Source organism: Myotis daubentonii, chromosome X, assembly GCF_963259705.1.
Source record: "Myotis daubentonii chromosome X, mMyoDau2.1, whole genome shotgun sequence".
NCBI classification, from domain to species: Eukaryota; Metazoa; Chordata; class Mammalia; order Chiroptera; family Vespertilionidae; genus Myotis; species Myotis daubentonii.
In genome coordinates, this window is record NC_081861.1 from 116,002,056 (window position 1) to 116,022,655 (window position 20,600).

Here is a 20,600-nt window from a genome sequence, read left to right on the forward strand (position 1 = left end):
ATCCACCTAGGTCAATCTAATGTATGATTTTCAATTTTTTAAGCAAGTTTTATTGACTTATTTATTTTAGTAGAAAAAAGTAATTACCAGATAATATCCACATTTTCCCATAAATTATGATAGTACTTGCATCATACGGTACAATATATACCTAAGAAATTTCCAAGCAATCTCTATTTTTTAACAATAACAGCACTATAAACACAATATACTTTTCTCTTTTGATTTAAAATGATATATTTATGTAAACAAATAAAAATGATATATTTATGTAACATATACTATATTTAGGTATCATGTTTATTTAAGGTAGTATTTGGACACTAGGAACCTAGTGAACTGTGTCTATATGTGTGTCTGTATGTAGGCATGTAAATTTAAAAAGTCAAATTATGGTTAATTGGAATAAGAAATCAAGTTTGATTAAAACAGTTTGATATCTGGTAATTGAAAGTGTTTATGAACCAGACATAATTCACGGAATAATGTTGAGCTGTACATTATTAAGAACATTCTACAGTCACCTAAGCCAAATTTAAGAACTGAGGGAAGAGAAAAATATCTTAGGATGATTTTTACTCATGAGTAATATTGAGACTGAAATGTTAACCATTTTATATCTACTCACTTGTAGCTGAGGATACTTTCTTTTTAAAAATAAATTTTAAGAAATGTTTTCAATTACAGTTTACATTCATTATTATTGTGTATTAGTTTCAGATCTACAGCATAGTGGTTAGAAAATCGTATCACTTGGCCTGGCCTGCGGGATCGGGCTGAAACCAGCTCTCCAACATCCCCCGAGGGTTCCTGGATTGCAAGAGGGTGCAGGCCAGGCTGAGGGACCCCACTGGTGCAAGATCAGAGCTGGGGAGGGAAGTAGGAGGTTGGCCAGCTGGGAAGGGACCACACGAGGCCTCCAGGGCACGTCTGGCCCAGCTCACTCAGTCCCTATTGGCTGGACCCCAGCAGCAAGCTAACCTACCAGTCGGAGCGTCTGCCTCCTGGTGGTCAGTGCACGTCATAGCGACCGAGCGACCGGTTGACCAGACACTTAGCATATTAGACTTTTATTATATAGGATATAGATTATTGACTCTATTCACAATGCTGTACTTTACATCCTCATGACTATTTTGTAACTTCCAATCTGTATTTCTCAATCCCTTCACCTCTTTCCCTCTGAGGATACTTTCTTAAATTGTTTCTATACATGTACCTTTATCCACACTGGCAGATCATTGCAATTCTATGTTTGGGCTGTCAAGAAAACCTAAGTACATCCTGTGGAATGTATTGTAGATGAAAAATTTTTCCCACTCATCTACACACATTTCCTCTGTTTACAAGAACATGGTCTTAACATTATAATGATTTTGGCCTTGACAGAATCTGTTCAGATTAATTCAGTGTTCACTACTGCAATAGCAGAATAGGCCGTAGTTTTGTAACTTTTATTTTAAAATTATTTGAAGAAGAAAAATTTCACAGTGTACCATTATGAGTCTTCATTAAAAATAAAGTTATTTGTTTCATTTTAAGTAATTCTCGATACCTAATAAGTCAGTGTGTTTCTCTTGCTTACTTTCTTGAAATTCAGAGTAGACCAGGGTTTTCAAAATGGTAACACATACATGTTATCATTGTTGATTGCTATTATAACCATTTTGTTACCATCCATTGTACACTTACTATATGGCAGGAGCACATGGCAGTTTCTTTGAAGATAGTGTCTGTAATATTTATCACCAATCAACCTTCCAATTTACAGAAAAGTTAAATGATTTTTCTAAAAATCACCAAGCTATTAAGTGGAGTAAAATGGAGTCCAGGCATCTTGGATTCCGAAGCCCATGGCTTTTAAATTATATCTTCTGGCCTTTCTGTAAACATTTATTATTAATTTATAATAGTACTTTAAAATTCACTTGATAGTATGTGAAGTTCAAACATTGATAGCTTAACCCTGCAAGTATTTTTTGATGATATAATTGTGCTAACAGCTAGGTGTCATTTGATTTGTCTTCAAGTTCCATATGGACTAGAAGAGGAGATACTCTTATAACTGCTTTCAGGCACAGTAGAATTAAGAAGTATAATACCCCAGCTGGTGTGGTTCAGTGGTTGAGTGTCAACCTATGAACCAGGAGGTCATGGTTCAATTCCTGATCAGGGCACATGCATGTGTTGTGGGCTCAATCCCCAGTATGGGGCATACAGGAGGCAGCCAATCAATGATTCTATCTCATCATTAATGTTTCTATCTATTGCTCCCTCTCCTTTCTTCTCTGAAATCAGTAAAATTATATTCTTTTTAAAAAGAAATATAATAGATGCTCATACAAATTCCCTGGGAGTACAAACCACAGCTTCATAACTCTTGACTTAGAAAGTTATAGGAGGTGTAACTGAATGATTAGCCCTGATAGGTAAGTATGGTTTTCATAGGAGGATATGCCCACAGAAAAATCACACCACTTTATGGAACTACATGAGAAAGACATAGAACTATGAATCTTCAGTTTATTTTGCAAATGACATGTAGGGTATATGGTGGTAGGGGAAAAGTAGGAGAGGCAACTGGAAAGGAAGGTTGAAAACAAATTGTGGGGCATCATAATATTATGCTAAGGGGGTGCATTTATTCAGAAGGCTAGAGAAGGCCATTGCCAGGTTTTGAATATGGACCTTTGTATTTATACCCAGCCTTTAAGGAGCTAATTCTAGAGGCATTTTGGTATTTGAAAGATGGACAAAAAGGGCCATGCTGAGTTGGTAGAGCCTGTGTCACCTATATGTGGAGCTCTCTAACTATGTTTGGAAACCAGTGTTTATTCTCAAGGTATTAGTTAAGACCAGTGACAAAGACATACAACATAGGCACTGAGATGGAAAGAGATATCAGAGCAATCCTTACAAGTAAAAAGTACAGTACTACAGTAAATTTGGAGAGGTCCAAGGGCAGAATACTTGGGAACACACACACACACACACACACACACACACACACACACACACACACACATATGCTGAGTATTTCCTTCCCATGTCCCGTGTGGGTCAGGGTTCAGGAACTGGAAGCAGAGCCGCACACAAATGAAAATGAAGACAAGAGATAATTTGGGAATATTGGGGGACCAGGCGGGCAAGTCCAACTCAGGAGGAAGGACTTCTCCCCGTGCTCAGGCCTCACCAAGCTTTTATTGATCTGGGATGCACCCATAGCATAGCGCTTAGGCAGGTGACCCCTGGCAACAGGCAGACTCGCCCATCAGCAAGGATTTACATAATAATAAATGGGGGAGTAGTTTCAGCTACCACTGTCTGGACAAACAGAGGTGGCGCCTAGCTCAGACATTTGCTAGGGCTTCAAAGGCACCCAGCCTTGGGGGGGGGGGGTTTCTCTGTCTACACTTATCAGATAGTGAAGGCAATAAACAGTTCCCTCCCCCCCACACACACACATACAAACAAACTAGGAGAAACATGAGGGAGTGGAGAGATAGGTGTGATAATAGAACTTTCCCTTAATAATACTATAACACAGATTTAAAAAGACATACTTTGAAGAATGTGGACATTTTAAATAGTGTCAGATGCTATAATGGAATTGAAGGGGACAGAGATGGGGGAGAGGCAGCTGTATCTGAGTTCAGTGGTGAAAGCAAGGAAGAGATGGAAGAGTATATTGGTCGCGAACCTGTTCTCTGTGGATCACTGGTAGTTTGTGAGGTCCAAAAGGTTGGCGTTTGGTGGAATATTAGATTGAAGAATGATACAATTGGACAGATATATGTTAGACTGGAAAGGTTTAAGCAAGAGTTTAGATATATTTTGTGGTAGGAATCTGTAGTACACTATATTTACTATACTTTGTTCTATTCTATCTAATAAAGAGGGAATATGCTAATTGACCCTCACACCATCGGAGAGATGGTGGCACCCACAGTCAATAAGGAGGGAATATGCTATTTGACTGCCCCACCCTCAAAAATGGCAGTGCCCACAGCCACAAGATGGTGGTGCCCAGCCCCTTAGCCCCACCAGGGAGGCAGGCATACAGCAATAATACTTGGGAACACACAAGTATTCCCAAGGGGGCAGGCCTGGCCACTCCCCGTGCCTGCCTCTGGAGTCTCCCAGTCCCTTCAGTCCCTCAGCTGCCCAGGGCCAGCCCAAGGTGCAGGCAAGCCTCAGATGGCGGCTGCCCAGCCGCCCAGGGCCACCTGAGGCTCAGATAACCAGGTCCAGCCGAGGCTTGTGCTGCCAGCAGTGGCAGCAGCAGAGGTGTGATGGGGCATCACCTTCCCTTGATCACCAGGTCGTTCCCGCCTCTGAGCATTCCCAGACTGTGAGAGGGGGCAGGCCGGGCTGAAGGAACCCCCGCCCCCCCCGCCGCAGTGCATGAATTTTCATGCTCCGAGCCTCTAGTGTATAATAAGTAGTATGAAACTATGAAGGTTGTTTTTGTGGACAAACAGGCACATAAAATCTACATGGACATTTATGATATGTCATCAGTAGTAAATTTTTATCCATTAATATTTAATACAATTCCAATTTTAGTAAGTGAATATTATTATCGATCCCTGTTTAATCATTTTTCAGTGCTTTAATTCTCAGTGTATTTTCTCCCTTTATTAAAAAATAATATTTTGAATTCAAGTTTTGTCAGACAGCAAGATGGCATAGGGCATAGCGTACAGACCATGACATAGCAGAACATTTTAACATGATTTGACTTTAAAAAACACAGTAAAATAATGATCAGGTTAAACTTTGTTTTAAAACGTTTCCTGCTGGAATTTTATTATTTATGCAAAAGCTTGCTGATCAGTAGGGCTCTGCCTCCTGATGCCAGGTTTTTTTTTTTTTTTTTTGCACTTCCTACAGTCTATGTGAATAATGCACAGGGGCTATGGGGCTTGTTAAGCCAACTCTAGAAAAAACTGTCTGAAAAACATCATTTCCCATACATAGTCAAGTAATGCAGGGACTTTTCTGTTTAGAAAAATGCCAATGAATGTTCTGAACTTCTTAAAATTTTTTTTACCTGAAGATATGCTTTTATTTGATTTTAGAGAGAGAATCAGGGAGCAGGAGAGAAAGAGAAACATTGAATGTGAGAGTGAAACATTGATTGATTGCCTCCTGTGTGCCCTGACTGGGGATAGAACCTGCAACCTGGGTATGTGCCCTTATCATGAATTGAACCTGTGACCTTTCAGTGTATGGGGTGATATTCCAAGCAACTGAGCCACACTGGCCAGGGCAATGTTCAAAGTTTCGATGGCTAGTTTTGACATTTGTAAAACCGAGAAAGTAATTATTCTTGACTCGTAGTCCACAAATTGATGTGCATATGAACATGAGTGTATGCATTATGGATGTTTAATGATTAAATATGATTTAAAATATAAGATGACAGTAATCAGGGCTTGGTTCTTAGACCCCATTTATTTCCCTGATGGTCTCATCTAGCATCATGATATCAAATACTATCTGAAGTGATTGCCTTTCAAATGTTTACCCCAGTTCAGAACTCTGGTTAGCCACGGCCAGCATGGCTAGAGAGGCACCAAACCTGAGTAGGGCGGCTGGGGATTGAGAAAAGGAAAAAAAAAAAAAAGACAGACACAAAGACTTTAAGTAAAGCTGGGGCCAGGTGGGACACTGTTCTTGGATGGAGAGGCAGTGACCCAGGGCTAGTGCAGTGGACTTATTATATACGGTATGCTTCCAGGAAGTTTTACTAGAGTTTAAGACAAAGGAAACTATGTGAAATCATGGTTCAAGGTCAAGATGCAATTCTTCATTCTTGTGGCTTCTTTGTAATTGTCACTCCTGTCTGAGCCTGGATAATTGTGTCCTTTCCTGGTGCCTGGCTGAACTTAGATAATGAAACCCACCCCCTGGTGCCTAAGCTAAAGGTCAGGCTGACAACATACCTGCCTCTGGCAAGGTATGTTTGCAGGATGTGGCTCTGCCGACACCACTGGACTCAGCCGACAATTAGCTCATGTGCCTTCCCAGGTGCTCTCTACACAGATCTTTCTGCTAAACTCCACATTTAGATACACAATCATTTACTCTTAGTTCAAATTTAACATGTTCTAAACAATCAACCTCCAAATCTGTTTTTTCAGGAGCTCTTCCTATCACAGTAAGTGGCTTCTCCATTCTTCCAGTTGCCCCAGTCAAATATTTTGGAGGCCAGCTTAGTCTCCCGTTTTCTCACATCCCATATTATCAGTCAGAAAATGATGCCAAGTCACCTTCACCAGTCTGTATCCAATTCTGATAGCTTCTCATCACCTCCATTGCTACCACTGTCATCTCTGGTGTGAATTACTGAAGTAGCCATTTCAACTGGTCTTCCTACTTTGGCTCTTTTCTTACCTACAATCCATTTTGTCTGTCACATGGTCCTCTTAAAATGTAAGTCACATATCACACTGCTGCTGAAAATCTTCCAGTGGCTTGCCATTCACTCAGAATAAAATGTAGTCCTGCTGTCTTGTAAGCCCATACAAATCACTTCCCTCTCCCCCTTCATTTCTTCTCTGTCCTTATCTTCCATCATTCTTACCTTCTCTCATTCCACTAAAGTCATACACAGCTGCATGCTTTTGTCCAGTACACATTTCCCCACATATTCCTCTCTCTCAAAATTTTAAGTCTTTTCCTCAAATGATACTCAGTGATATTTTCCCTGACCATCCTGTTAAATCCATGCTATCCCCTTCCTTCCCTGGAACTTCTTACTCTCCTCCCTTGCTTTACTTTTCTTCATAGCACATACCAGCTTCAAATTATCTTGTTTATTTGTTTAGTATGCTTCCCCTAATAGGATTAGTTCCATACAGATGTGGATTTTTGTCTGTTCTGTATATGATTGCATTACCATTGTGTGGAACAGCACATCACCCTTGGTAGTCACTCAGTAAATATTTGTTGAAGACTCACTGTTGAAATACGTTCCTTCTATTCCCACTTTGCGGAAAGCTTTATTTTTTTCCATAAATGGGTCCTGGATTTTGTCAAATGCTTTTTCTGCAACTATTGATAAGATCATGTGATATTCATCCTTAATTTTGTTTATGTGGTATATCATGTTAATCAATTTGTGGATATTTTACCAACCTTGCATCCCAGGAATGAATTCTACTTAATAAACAAAATCACCATCCCCTTGGGATGGGTTTCCTGGTTATTCTCCATGACTGATCATAACTATTCTGGCTGTGTTACAATGTAGATATCTCAGGTTGGTAAAAAATGATCAAAACACTTACTTGTGACCCCAAATGTGCATTATCTTTAGTGTTTTCAAAATAATTATATATTTTGGGATGTTTATGAATATGTATAATCACAAAATCATAAGTCTTTCTGAAAAACAGAACATGGAACTCATGAGCATATCATCTGAGGGCACAAAACATTGTTTTCTAGGAGTTCTATCAAGTACTTCCTAGTGCAGACATAAATTCATAACGTGCAGATCTGCTTGTCTTGGACACAGGATTGCCACCATGTTGATGGTTCTTTGGCATTACTGGTGCGGGTGGGGAGCATTGGGCTTGGCCTGGTGCTTTCATGCCAGGCTACAAACCAAGGCTATTGTGGTCATACTTTCATTCATTAGTAGTGGCTTTTTCTGCCCTGACTCCCCGTATTCCATGCTGTGCCCCTCCCAGGGCCCTCTAAACTTCAGTTCTAGTTATTCTTTACCTCAAGTAGTTTTCTGTTTCTAGAGGACAGTCAGCAATATTGGTGGCATCAAATGCACAGGCAAGCGTAAACCAAACAAACAGCTTTCCAATTGATTCTTTTTACCAGGCAAACACTTTTCTCCCCAAGAAACTATTTAGGTGTCAGAAATCTTCTTTTGGAAAGCTGATTTTCAGTTTCTTGTCCCCATACTGAAAATGCTCAATATATTGGCAATCAGTTTCATATATTGCTCACTGGAAAGTGATATCTGTTAAATGCTAAAAATTAAGGACTCGGAGTCCTATAGGATGCTAAAACCTCCAATCAATCAGTCAATATTTCAGACAATACAGTGGGAGAAAAATCAGTAAAAGCAAATTGCCAGTGTATTAAATATTTTTGTGGATCCCATTTTGGCTAATTTTTCTAGCATTTTAAAATGCTCAGTTCTTGAAAGTTTCCCATCTCAAACAATTTGATTCTTGACAAAGTTGTTTTTGGGAAAAATGTCTTGGTTGTTGAACAGAACTTTGGTTCTCAACCTGACAACCCTTCAGCATGGCAAACAACATTTCTCGGGCCACAAATAAAGGAGAGAATGGATGTCACTTTACCTCTAAACCTCAGTTGTTAACCTCTCAGGAAATTGTACTGTGAATATTTTTGTGTTTTTGCTTTTGTTGCTGGCAAATGGATGATTAACACAATGTTAAATTATAAAGAGGCCATCAAAAGTGCTAAAGTTGCTAAGGGGGTGAAAGAAACAATGATCATAGGCAATTGAGGGGGTAGAAAAAATTTGTTGATTTGGGTAAATGAAAAGCAGGTAGCCTGTGACAGCATTTCAGAGGCAGTGATATATGAACAAGCCAAGATGCTACATACTGACTTCCTGAAAGACATCCCTGGAATGAGTGCTGAAAGTGATTCATTTAAGGCAAGTAGAAGATGGTTTGATAAATTTAATAAAAGAAGCATTTGTTTATAGATTATACAGTACATTAGACATATACTGTATTTAAGAAAGGTTAAAACATGGAATCATTTGTGGTCTGGAATGGATTAATTAAATTTAAATTATTTCTAATGGAAAAAATGATTTAGTTTTTGAACAAATGGGTTCTTGAACAGCCTTCCAGAAGAATTAAGTTCGAGAACCAAGGTTCTACAGTATGTGCTGCTTATAAGGAGCAAATTTAATTTTTTTAAATTTTGGCAGCCTTTCCTTCCTTAGCCTGAACTTTCTTACTGAGGTGCTAATGAGCTGTGAATAGGCCAAATGAAAGAGAAATAGGAACTCCAGATAATCCATACTCTGATAAACTATTCCCACGATAATTGGTGGGTTATGGTTCTTCTGGGACAGTGGGAAAAATAAGCAGTGTTTGCCAAGTCTGTGGAGCAGCTCGTGTTAATAACATTGTAAAAGAAATTTACAAGGCAATCACCATCCTTTTAAACAAATATCATGTGTGTTCCTTCAGGGCTGGGCCAAATTTGATTATCTGAAAAGGTTTGTAAGTCCGATTGAGCAGAATCGCAGCATTTCTAAATCAAGAGATTTGAAACATACTTGTGATTATTTCCCTTCTGGCATAAATGAATTTCCTTTTCCTGATTTATGGTTTCCTCAGAACAAATACGTTTGGCCTTCCTGTTGTGCTCATTTGCATGGTTTTTAATTCATCTTCATGTTAAGGTTTTTAATTGCTACCATATTTTAATATGCAAGATTTAATTCATTGTTTTAATTTATGTATGTGGTGATAATTCTGCTCCCTTCCTGGTATAATATGAAAGTAGGCCAACATGTAAACAATACTTTTTTAGAGGATAAGTACTAATTTTATAGAAAAATTTTAAGGGTTATACAAATCAAGAAAATGGTAACTGATTCTATTCAAGAGTATTTAAAAATATAGTGAAACATTGTTTTTAAATATAGTATTAATTATCTCAGTATGTGAACAATGAAAATATTCCTTCTGTTTATTTCGCTTCCTGTTTTCCAAAGTAGAGCAAACACTTTGAAATATTCCAATAGACATGTTTTAAATTTCAACATGTTAGAAGTATGATTATATAGCAATAAAATAATCCCAGTGATATTGTTGCAACCTATCTTATAGTATCCATAATTTTATGTGGTGATTTAAACATTTAAATATATAAATTTTAAGGCACTGTCCTATTGAAGCTCATGCTAGATTTAAAATAAAATCTTTATATGAACAAGTTATCTATTGAGAATACAGATATTGTACACCAAAGCTAATCCTATATAATAAAGAGCTAATATATAAATTGTCATCACACACTCGTGCCCTTGTGCTAGGGCCAGGGGACCTGAGGCTGTGCCCCTCGCCCTGCAGGGCTTGACGGGGGTGGAGCCGGCTGGGTCTGGGTCTCGCACGATTTTGAGGCATGCGCTTGTGGGCAGGGACTTGACTCTGGGTCCCGTGGCATGCCCCAGACTCTGACAGGAGGGAGATTTTCATATACATTTTACTAATTTTCTTTCATTTCTGACACTTTTATTATAGAGAAAGGGCAAATAGCAATATTAAAATATTTCCTCTAATTCCCTTTTAATGTGCACACATTTTGTGCACTGAGCCACTAGTCATTTTATAAACATGTAAAATTAGAAAGGACTAGGGGTAAGAGAGACTGGATGAATCAGAAAATTCTAGTAATATCTCTAGGATTGTTTGAGTGGCTTATAATTATTCCATTTATATAAAATATGGTATATTTTTACATTTTAATTTTTAAAATACTTTTTATCCATTTTAGAGAGGAAAGGAGAGGGAGAGACAAAAAACATCAATGATGAGAGGGAATCATTGATTGGCTGCCTCCCACATGCCCCCTATATTAGGGATGAAGTCCACAACCCCGGCATATGCCCTGAATGGGAATTGAATTGTGACCTCCTGGTTCATAGGTCAACACTCAACCACTGACCCACACCAGCGGGGTTACATTTTAATTTTTAAATGCAAATTTACCTATCTAGCTCTCTCAGAGTAATGCTTCTGCCCCTTAAGATATTAAAAATATTTCTGGCAACATAGTTAAAATTGCAGGCTTCTGTGAGACAAATACTGAGTTTAACTCCCATCTCCTCTCTTTATTAACTGTGTGACCTTGGGCAAGCTCTTAATCTCTATGAATCTGGTCTTCTTACTATAAAATGTGGACTGTAATAATCCCTTATTTTCTAAGGTTAAATTAGATAGTTTAATCGTGTACGTACTTCACTACATCTTAATAAATGGTAAACACTTCATGCATGATACTTGTATTTTGATTATAACTCCTACAGGCATTTAGAGGATAAAGAAAGCATTACAGATTAGAGCATAATCTAGAAAGTGGGAGCACCTACCTGGGAGATACACAAGATGATCCTCTGGTGTTCTAAAGAAATCATTACAGTGTCTCTTCATTTTACTTAAAATTTAGAAAGAAATAAAAATTTATTAATTTTTAATATACAGGTTTTGGGATCATTTTATATAATATACAGGGGTGGGCAAAAGTGGGTGGGCAAAAGTAGGTTTACAGTTCATATGGAAAGACACATAGGTTATGATTATTACAAGAACTTTATTGACTCAAAATAATGTCACAATGCAACTGTAAACCTAGTTTTGATATCCACAGTGAAAAGCCAGTGTATTTGAAACACTTATAAGTAGAAGAATACTTATAATATTTTGTAGTAAAAGAGGAGAGTCTCAGCAAATCGTTTTACTACACAGAAGTGTTCTAGTTACATCATCACAGAGTAGTTGAAAAAATATAATACATATTTTCCTTTTTTAAAGTGTTTCAAATACACTGAATATTTTTTGTGTTGGAAAATAGTTCCAAGTACTATGTTATTTCTCAGATATTTCCAAAAGCCTTTAAAGCACTTGAGCTCTCCCTTCAAGGTAAAATTCGGTATTATCAACCATTAAGAAGGAACTGAATTTTATTAGAAATTCATGCCATGGAGAGAGCATTTAAAAAATGAATATTGCCGAAACCGGTTTGGCTCAGTGGATAGAGCGTTGGCCTGCGGACTGAAAGGTCCCAGGTTCAATTCCGGTCAAGGGCATGTACCTGGGTTGCGGGCACATCCCCAGGAGGAGATGTGCAGGAGGCAGCTAATCGATGTTTCTCTCTCATCGATGTTTCTAACTCTCTATCTCTCTCCCTTCCTCTCTGTAAAAAATCAATAAAATATATTAAAAAATGAATATTGGGCAATATTCTCATCATAAGTATGTGAGTTGTAAAATCTTCCACATCTATACACAGAAACATGAAAAGGAAAAATTTAGATCTATTTAAAGTATTACAAATTAAATCAGTATGGTTTTGAAATCATATTATAAATGTAAAAATATTTTCACTTGACATTTTAAGAAATCTAGATTTAGATGATAGAAGGTGAAACTTTATTAGCCTGATTAAAAGACCTGATGGATTGGATAAAAGTGAATAGGGCAGCTAAATTGAATTGGTTCTCAAATTTGCTATTGAGCAAATTATTTTACAAATGTAGAATGTGCATTCACAAATATAATTTTTATGAAGATAAACAATTTACCAAATTGGAAAGCATCATTGTAATGAATCAGGAAAAGCTATAGAGTAAATGAAATTTGAGCTGGAACTTGAAGGAGAATATGATTTAAATGTGTTTGGGAAATAATTTTTATTTCATTTTGTTTTGTTTGTAGCAGTAGAAAAAAACAAATAGGAAGGTGTAACATGAAACAGGTTATATGTAGTTTTACAAAGCCATGAAAGAGAGAATGGAAGGAAATATCTGAGCCCCTTACATGATAGGTTATGAATTTGGGACTTTATTCTAAGAGTAAAGCCACTGAAGGTTGTAGCATATGAGAATAACACTTTCAATACAAACTTTGCAACTAATCTCGAGTTGGATTGAAGTAAGCAAATGATGGAGGAGAGAATGTTATTAGTATTCAGTGTATTTGAAACACTTTAAAAAAGGAAAATATGTACTTCATCTATATCATATCAGTTTATATACTCCTATAGAAAGAATAATTGGTTAGAGATTCTCAAGCTTTTCAAATGTAGAACTTCTTTTAAAGCATCAAAGCATTTTAAGATCCACACAGGTTGAGAAAATACATTATTACAAATTAGAAGCCAGGTGCATGAAAATTCATGCACTTGGTGGGGGGGGTGTCCCTCAGCCTGGCCTGCGCCCTCTCACAGTCTGGGAGCCCTTGGGGGATGTCTGACTGACGGCTTAGGCCTGCTCCCCCTAAGCCACAATCTGGCCTCCCTCTGTGGGAGGTGACTGGCAGACCCTTGGCTGTGGTGGCTGAGGTGGAGAAGGTGGCAGCGGCGGCGACAGCTCTGGGGTTTGCGTCTCGGGGTGTGTTGTCCACCACTGCTGCTTCGGCTTGGTATGTACAAATGGCTGGTTAGGATTCTCGGCACCATTTTCCGCTTCTGCGACTGGTCGGTGCCCCCTGTAGGCCCTGCTGAAGCGATGGCGCTCGAACAGCACTCTTTTTTCTACAGTGGACACTGATGAAATACCAGCCAAAAGACCAAGATTAGATTGCTTTATTCACCAAGTGAAAAGCAGTCTCTACAATGCTGCCAGCTTGTTTGGATTCCCATTACAGCTGGCCACGAAGCCCATGGTAGCTTCTGTAGCTTCTGCTTATAACGGAACACGGAACGTGGCTCCTTCAGCAGAGGTATTTTCAAACTCTTCATCTTGTGAACTGACAGGTTCCGGATTCTGGAAAAACATGCTGAAACTGGGTAATAAATCTCCTAATGGAATAAGTGATTATCTGAAGATCAGAGTGACAGTAACTCGAGATCAGCCTTGCAGAGTCCTGCCTTCCTTTGGGTTTACTTTGAACTCAGAAGGCTATAATAGAGACCAGGTGGCTGCCACCATAGCAAAGGCAATCCAGAGAGTTCCTTAATGTGGAAACCTCAGAAACAGGTTGTAACAGAAGTGATTATTGAAGAGGGTGGCAAGGGTCTGAGGCGTCCCATTGTACTGTGGAGGAGGGTGTTCAAAAAGAGGAAAGAGAGAAGTACTGAAGGTTATTGGAGTGACTTAAAGAAGGTGTTCATGGAAACTCTGTTCCTCCTGTAACTTCAACTCATTATAGTTCTCAAAGAAGTCGCATGGATACATTAAAGACCAAAGGCTGGGGGGAAGAGCAAAGTCATGGAGTCAGAACAACTCAGTTTGTTCGAAAACAATATAGAGCTGCTGAAACAAGGGGAACTCTATGTCCAATGAGAGTGAAAAGAGGTGTTCAAAGGGGAGAATTTCAGATATAGAGAAGACAGTTGGAATTAGACTTGAAAATGAAGGTAGGGACTCTCATAGCCAGTTAGCCTAGAGGTCAAATCACACCCGGTATTGCCGACAACAATCAAGGCTTAACTACAACAAGACTGCGCACAAAGACCTCTAGGGGGTGCACCAAGAAAGCATAAAAAATGCGGAGACAAAGAAACAGGACAAAACTGTCAATGGAGGATATTGAGTTCAGAACCACACTTTAAAGGTCTCTTAAGAACTGTCTAGAAGCCGCCGATAAATGTAGTGAGATCCTCAAGGAATCTAATGAGACCCTCGATGTTATGATAAAGAACCAACTAGAAATTAAGCATACACAGACAAAATAACGAATACTATACAGACTCCCAACAGCAGACCAGAGGAGCACAAGAATCAAGGCACAGATTTGAAATGCGAAGAAGCAAAAAACACCCAACCAGAAAAGCAAAATGAAAAAAGAATCCGAAAATACGAAGATAGTGTAAGGAGCCTCTGGGACAGCTTCAAGCGTACCAACATCAGAATTATAGGGGTGCCAGAAGATGAGAGAGAGCAAGATATTGAAAACCTATTTGAAGAAATAATGACAGAAAACTTCCCCCACCTGGTGAAAGAAATAGACTTACAGGTCCAGGAAGCGCGGAGAACCCCAAACAAAAGGAATCTAAAGAGGACCACACCAAGACACATCATAATTAAAATGCCAAGAGCAAAAGATAAAGAGAGAATCTTAAAAGCAGCAAGAGAAAGAAACTCAGTTACCTACAAGGGAATACCCATACGACTGTCAGCTGATTTCTCAACAGAAACTTTGCAGGCCAGAAGGGAATGGCAAGAAATATCCAAAGTGATGAATACCAAGAACCTACAACCAAGATTACTTTATCCAGCAAAGCTATCATTCAGAACTGAAGGTCAGATAAAGAGCTTCACAGATAAGGAAAAGCTAAAGGAGTTCATCACCACCAAACCAGTATGATATGAAATGATGAAAGGTATCCTTTAAGAAGAGGAAGAAGAAGAAAAAGGTAAAGATACAAATTATGAACAACAAACATGCATCTATCAACAAGTGAATCTAAGAATCAGGTGAATAATCTGGTGATCATAATAGAATCAGGGACATAGAAAGGGAATGGACTGACTATTCTTGGGGGGGTAAGGGGTGTGGGAGATGCGGGAAGAGACTGGACAAAAATCGTGCACCTATGGATGAGGACAGTGGGTGGGGAGTGAGGGCGGAGGGTGGGGCGGGAACTGGGAGGAGGGGAGTTATGGGGGGAAAAAAGAGGAATAAATGTAATAATCTGAACAATAAATATTTAATTAAAAAAACAAAAATAAATAAAATAAAACATTTAAAAAAAAGACAATGAAGGTAGGAGGGGACACCAGCTGGAACCTGACCTGTCCTAAGAAGTGTCAGCCCGACTCCGCCTGGGCAGTGGGAGCAATGGCTTATGCAGGAGGAAAATGTCAACACTTGAGACAAAAGAAAAAAATTGCTCAGGCAAAGAGAGAGATAACAGAACAGATGATCTTCTTGAACTTACAGAGGACATGGAAAAGGAAATCAGTAACGCCCTGGGCCATGGCCCACAGGATGAGATCCTAAGTAGTGCTTTCAAATTGCGCATCACTCGAGGGGACATCCAGACCCTGAGGAACTTTCACTGGCTCAATGATGAAGTCATTAATTTTTACATGAATCTTCTCATGGAAAGAAATAAAAAACAAGGCTATCCAGTACTTCATGCATTCAGTACTTTCTTCTATCCCAAATTAAAGTCTGGGGGTTACCAAGCAGTGAAAAGATGGACCAAAGGGGTCAATCTCTTTGAACAGGAACTAATTCTGGTGCCTATTCATCGGAAGATACATTGGAGCCTGGTGGTGATAGACCTAAGAAAAATATCTGGATTCTATGGGACAGAAGGGCAACAAGATCTGTGAAATTCTCCTTCAGTATTTTCAGGATGAAAATAAGACCAAAAGAAATGTCAATCTGAATCTTTTAGAGTGGACGCACTACAGCATGAAGCCACATGAGATTCCTCAACAGTTGAACAGGAGTGGTTGCGGAATGTTTACTTGTAAAGGCATGGTTTTGTCAGGTGTCACCACTGCCATTGGGACAAGTAGAATGGTAATGGTCCCTATGATGCTGCTGAGCTGTGCATTGGAGAATGTTTCCCAGCATGCTTTGCCTCTACCTACTATATGTCCTAGATGTCAGCAGCACCCTCCACCCCCAGCAGTGACAAGCAAAACTGACTCCTGCTATTGTCCAATGTTTTCAAGAGAGCAAAATAGCCACTGGTTGAGAGCCAGTGGTTTAAAGTGATGCAACTAGGAATAAAAAAGAAGAGGTGGATGTGAAATAAATTGCTTGCTGGACAGCTTTTAACTAATTGTTGAAGAAAAAAGAGAAAGTCATTTTAACAAATAATTTTCCGTGTGTGTGTGTGTGTGTGTGTGTGTGTCTTTATGACGTATTTTTTATGTCAGCCTCCCTTGGGCTCTGTTTGCTTTGCTACTCATGTTTTCCATTGCCCCATTTTATAATACAGGGTGGGCAAAAGTAGGTTTATAGTTGTTTGTATGGAAAATAATACAATAATTAACAAATAAGAATACAAGAATAAATTCTGCATTTTGCATACTTAAACTGTAAACCTATTTTGTCCCACCATATATAACTCCCTAAATCTTTTTTTAGTATCTTTCCTAAATTATGGGGTGGCAGCTTATAGACCACCCTGCTTTTTGACTCTTTTACTTCAAGATGTAAGAAATGTTAGTACAATGAGAATAAAACTTGTCAAAATGTTTCACATCTTTTATTTGTATCAAATGCAAGGATCCCTTATGCACTCTTCTCAGGTCTCTGAACCCCAAGATGAAAATCTTTAATTGTCATTGGGATCCTGAAGTAGAAACTTGAAGCATGCTCAGTCTTGTTAGGAGCCAGTGATAAAACTGAAAAACTGCCCATTGTCTTTAGCTGACTCTCTACTTTCACCTTCTTGTCTACCTTCACCAAAAGGGCAGAGGACTCACTGTTATGGTCTTTTATTACTTGCCTTGAGGCAGAGGTCAGAATTTGCAGCTGATAATGAAATCTACCCAGAGTGTTCCAGGGCTTAATATCATTAACATTTTCCTTACAAATGTCAACCTCTAAAGGCCTTAAAGAAAGGATCTCTTTCCTTGAAGACAATAGAGAGACAAACAATACAGAGCAAGGCAACAGGTACTATATACAAAAAGTGTGTGTTATATGCCATTGAATTGGCTCCAACTCATGCCAACCCTATGAATGAGTGATATCCACAATGTTCTTCCTCGGCAAACCTGCTCAGTTACTATAGACCCGTGGTCAGCAAACTGTGGCTTGCGAGCCAAATGCGGCTCTTTGGCCCCTTGACTGTGGCTCTTCCTAGGCCTTAGGAGTACCCTAATTAACTTAATAACAATGTACCTACCTATATAGTTTAAGTTTAAAAAATTTGGCTCTCAAAAGAAATTTCAATCGTTGTACCGTTGATATTTGGCTCTGTTGACTAATGAGTTTGCCGACCACTGCTATAGACTCATGGCTGTGGCTTCTTTTATGGAGTCAATCTGTCTCATATTTGGTCTTCATCTTTTCCTACTTCTGTTTTCCCCAGCATTATTATCTTTTCTAAAGATCCCTGCTTTGCACGGCTAGCATGGCTCAGTGGTTGTGTGTCGACCTATGAACCAGGAGGTCACAGTTCCATTCCAGGTCAGGGCACATGTGCAGGTTGTAGGCTCGATCCCCAGTGGGGGGCGTGCAGAAGGCAACTGATCAATGATTCTCTCTCATCATTGATGTTTCTATCTCTCTCTCCGTCTCTGAAATCAATGAAAATATTAAAAAAAGAAAAAGACCCCTGCTTTCTCACCGTGTGCTCGAAGTAGGCCAACTTTAATGTGATATGCTATTTCTGCTTTCTGCTCTGACATGGAAAGACCCAGTAACTTTGGTCTAATCCCATTAGGAAAAAAAGCCCAACTATTAACTTAAAGTATGGAAAATTGTTATCTGGCATATGTTAAGAGATTCATTAATCTATTCAGCAGATATCTGTTATGTTCTACTACATATCAGATATTGTATAGTGAACAAAATAAACAAAACTCTGCACTCATAGTCCACTATGAGGGTTTTTCTGAGGAATATGCCACACCACCTTTTCAAGAAGAAGGGAAGGAGACAAAAGCATGTAAAATAAATGAAGGGAAAAAAAGAATTTATTGATATATGTGGAAGGGGTTGGAAAATTCAAGTAGCTGATATACCTGAAGGAAGTGGAAATAACCATTATGTCTGGGGGAAAATTACCTACTTAACGCAAAAATGTGTTACTTTAGTTCAATTTTTTTGCTGTTAATCCTTACCCGATGATATTTTTTCCCATTGATTTTTTGACAGAGTGGAAGGAAGGGGGAGAGACAGAGAGAGAGAAAAACATCCATGTGAGAGAGACACATCGATTAGTTGCCTCCTGCACGTGCCCTGTCTGGGGCCCAGGAATTCCTGCCCTTGACCAGAATCAAACCTGGACCCTTCAGTCTGCGGTCCAATGTTCCAACCACTGAGAAAAACCAGCCAGGTCTAGCTGAATATTGTTTTACATCCTAGAATCTCAATAAAACCAAACACCCTTTTGTAGCTTCTACTTCTTATTTTGCTATTCTATGTTGCACTAAATAAGAAGAGTGAGGCAATGGATGCAATTTCATAAAGGCTGAATGGGAGGGTTTTACTGAATGTTAATAGAAACTAAGTGCATATTATCTGTGGGTCTCACAAGGACCCTCTAAGTTAATATCATCATATCCATTTTGAAGTGTGTACCAGGAGTCTGAGGTTAATAACTTTGCTCAACCACATACTGCTGTGTCATATAGCTGCCTTACTGTTGTCCCCTTATTTGAATGTGCTATCAGTATCTGTCTTACAAGGATCATTTTGAAGGTTACCTTTGAGTTCTGACTCACCAACATAATGAGGTTCCTAGGTATTTTCTCAGTAGTTTCAAAAACCATTAACACTTTTAAAATATTTTTTATTGATTTCAGAGAGGAAGGGAGAGATAGAAACATCATTGATGAGAGAGAATCACTGATCAGCTGCCTCATGCATGCCCCACTCTGGGAATCGAGCCTGCAACCCGGACAGGTTGAATTGAACTGTGACCTGGTTCATAGGTCCATGCTCAACCATTGAGTCACACTGGCTGGGCTCAAAACCATTAACTCTTAATTTGTGGAAATGAAGAGAAGAAAAATACACTTAAAAAAGGCACATTTGATCAATTGAACTGTCCAAATGGAAATGTGCATGATCATCTTATTAACATTTTCTTTTAGCTTTCTTTAAATGGGCCCATCTTATATAGTTGGATATACTGAAGGATAAAAATATTATAGCTACACCAAAAATTCACCAGTCATGCGTTAACTTAGACTCTATTTAAAAAAGTATGAGTATGACACATCTAAAGGAACTAAGTAATAAAATTCTCAAATGTTCTTGAAGCATTTATACATTCAAGAACAATAAAACTTTCTTTATCCAGGTTAAAACTTATATCACATTTTAAGGTTGAATTGGGGGAAGTTGCCAAAATAGATCAGTTTCAAATGAAATATAAAACTACTCAGTGACAGATTGTGCCCTCTGGAAACGTCCCAGCTACTTTTCTAAGAGCTTTGTGGTTTGCTGGTTTCACTACCTATATTTGTAACCATTTGATGACTTATCTCACTTTGAATTGCCAAAATCATGCTTCTAAAAATACACACAGCTCATTCAACTGTGTTTCCTCATAAAAATCATTAACCATTTCAATGAGCATTGGTCCATAAATACAATCATTGCAGAGCATTTCTTGGAAACTAGAATGTGCTTATTAACACTTTATATGCATCAGTTTAAATGATCTTTTCAACAGTCCTTTGGAGACATATTTTTATTTATTTTTTTGTTTTATAGATGGGGAAACTGAGATGCGGACAGGTTAAATAACTTACCCAAGGTTGGATATTTAGTGAACTGGGTTTTAAGACATATTTATGCATGGAATAGTGTCAATGGTATCGCTCTATATTTTTTATGACAGTTTCTATCACTAGAGATGAGTTTCCAGACATTTGTACTGGACATTGCAGGACTAACACATACACTCATTTGTTTTCCCCAATTAGTTTACTTTCCCTTCTCTACACTTACTTTGCCTTTTGCATCTGCTACATCTTTAGGAACATAGGTGAAAATAACTACTAATTATTCTGCAGAAGGGCAGTAATTAAGCCTCTGAAGTATGTGGATAATGTTGAATAAATGTTAGTGTTCTTAATTTTGAAAACAACCAGGATTGTTTTGTCCATACATTTTTATGCTTACCTGAATCATTATTTGGCCAGTGTACTACGGAAATATATAAACTACTGTGATAAAGACAGAAATTAAAATAAGATCAAAGGATAGAAAAAAAAATAGTTC

At 38.5% G+C, this 20,600-nt stretch overlaps 1 protein-coding gene and 1 pseudogene across 3 annotated transcripts in view; both read left to right on the top strand.

Moving 5' to 3' along the window:
• The window catches only part of DMD (dystrophin), a 2,282,236-nt gene that overhangs the window by 579,525 nt on the left and 1,682,111 nt on the right, over positions 1-20,600 (top strand). The window lies entirely within an intron of this gene.
• LOC132224657 (sentrin-specific protease 2-like) lies at positions 13,145-16,409 on the top strand (annotated as a pseudogene).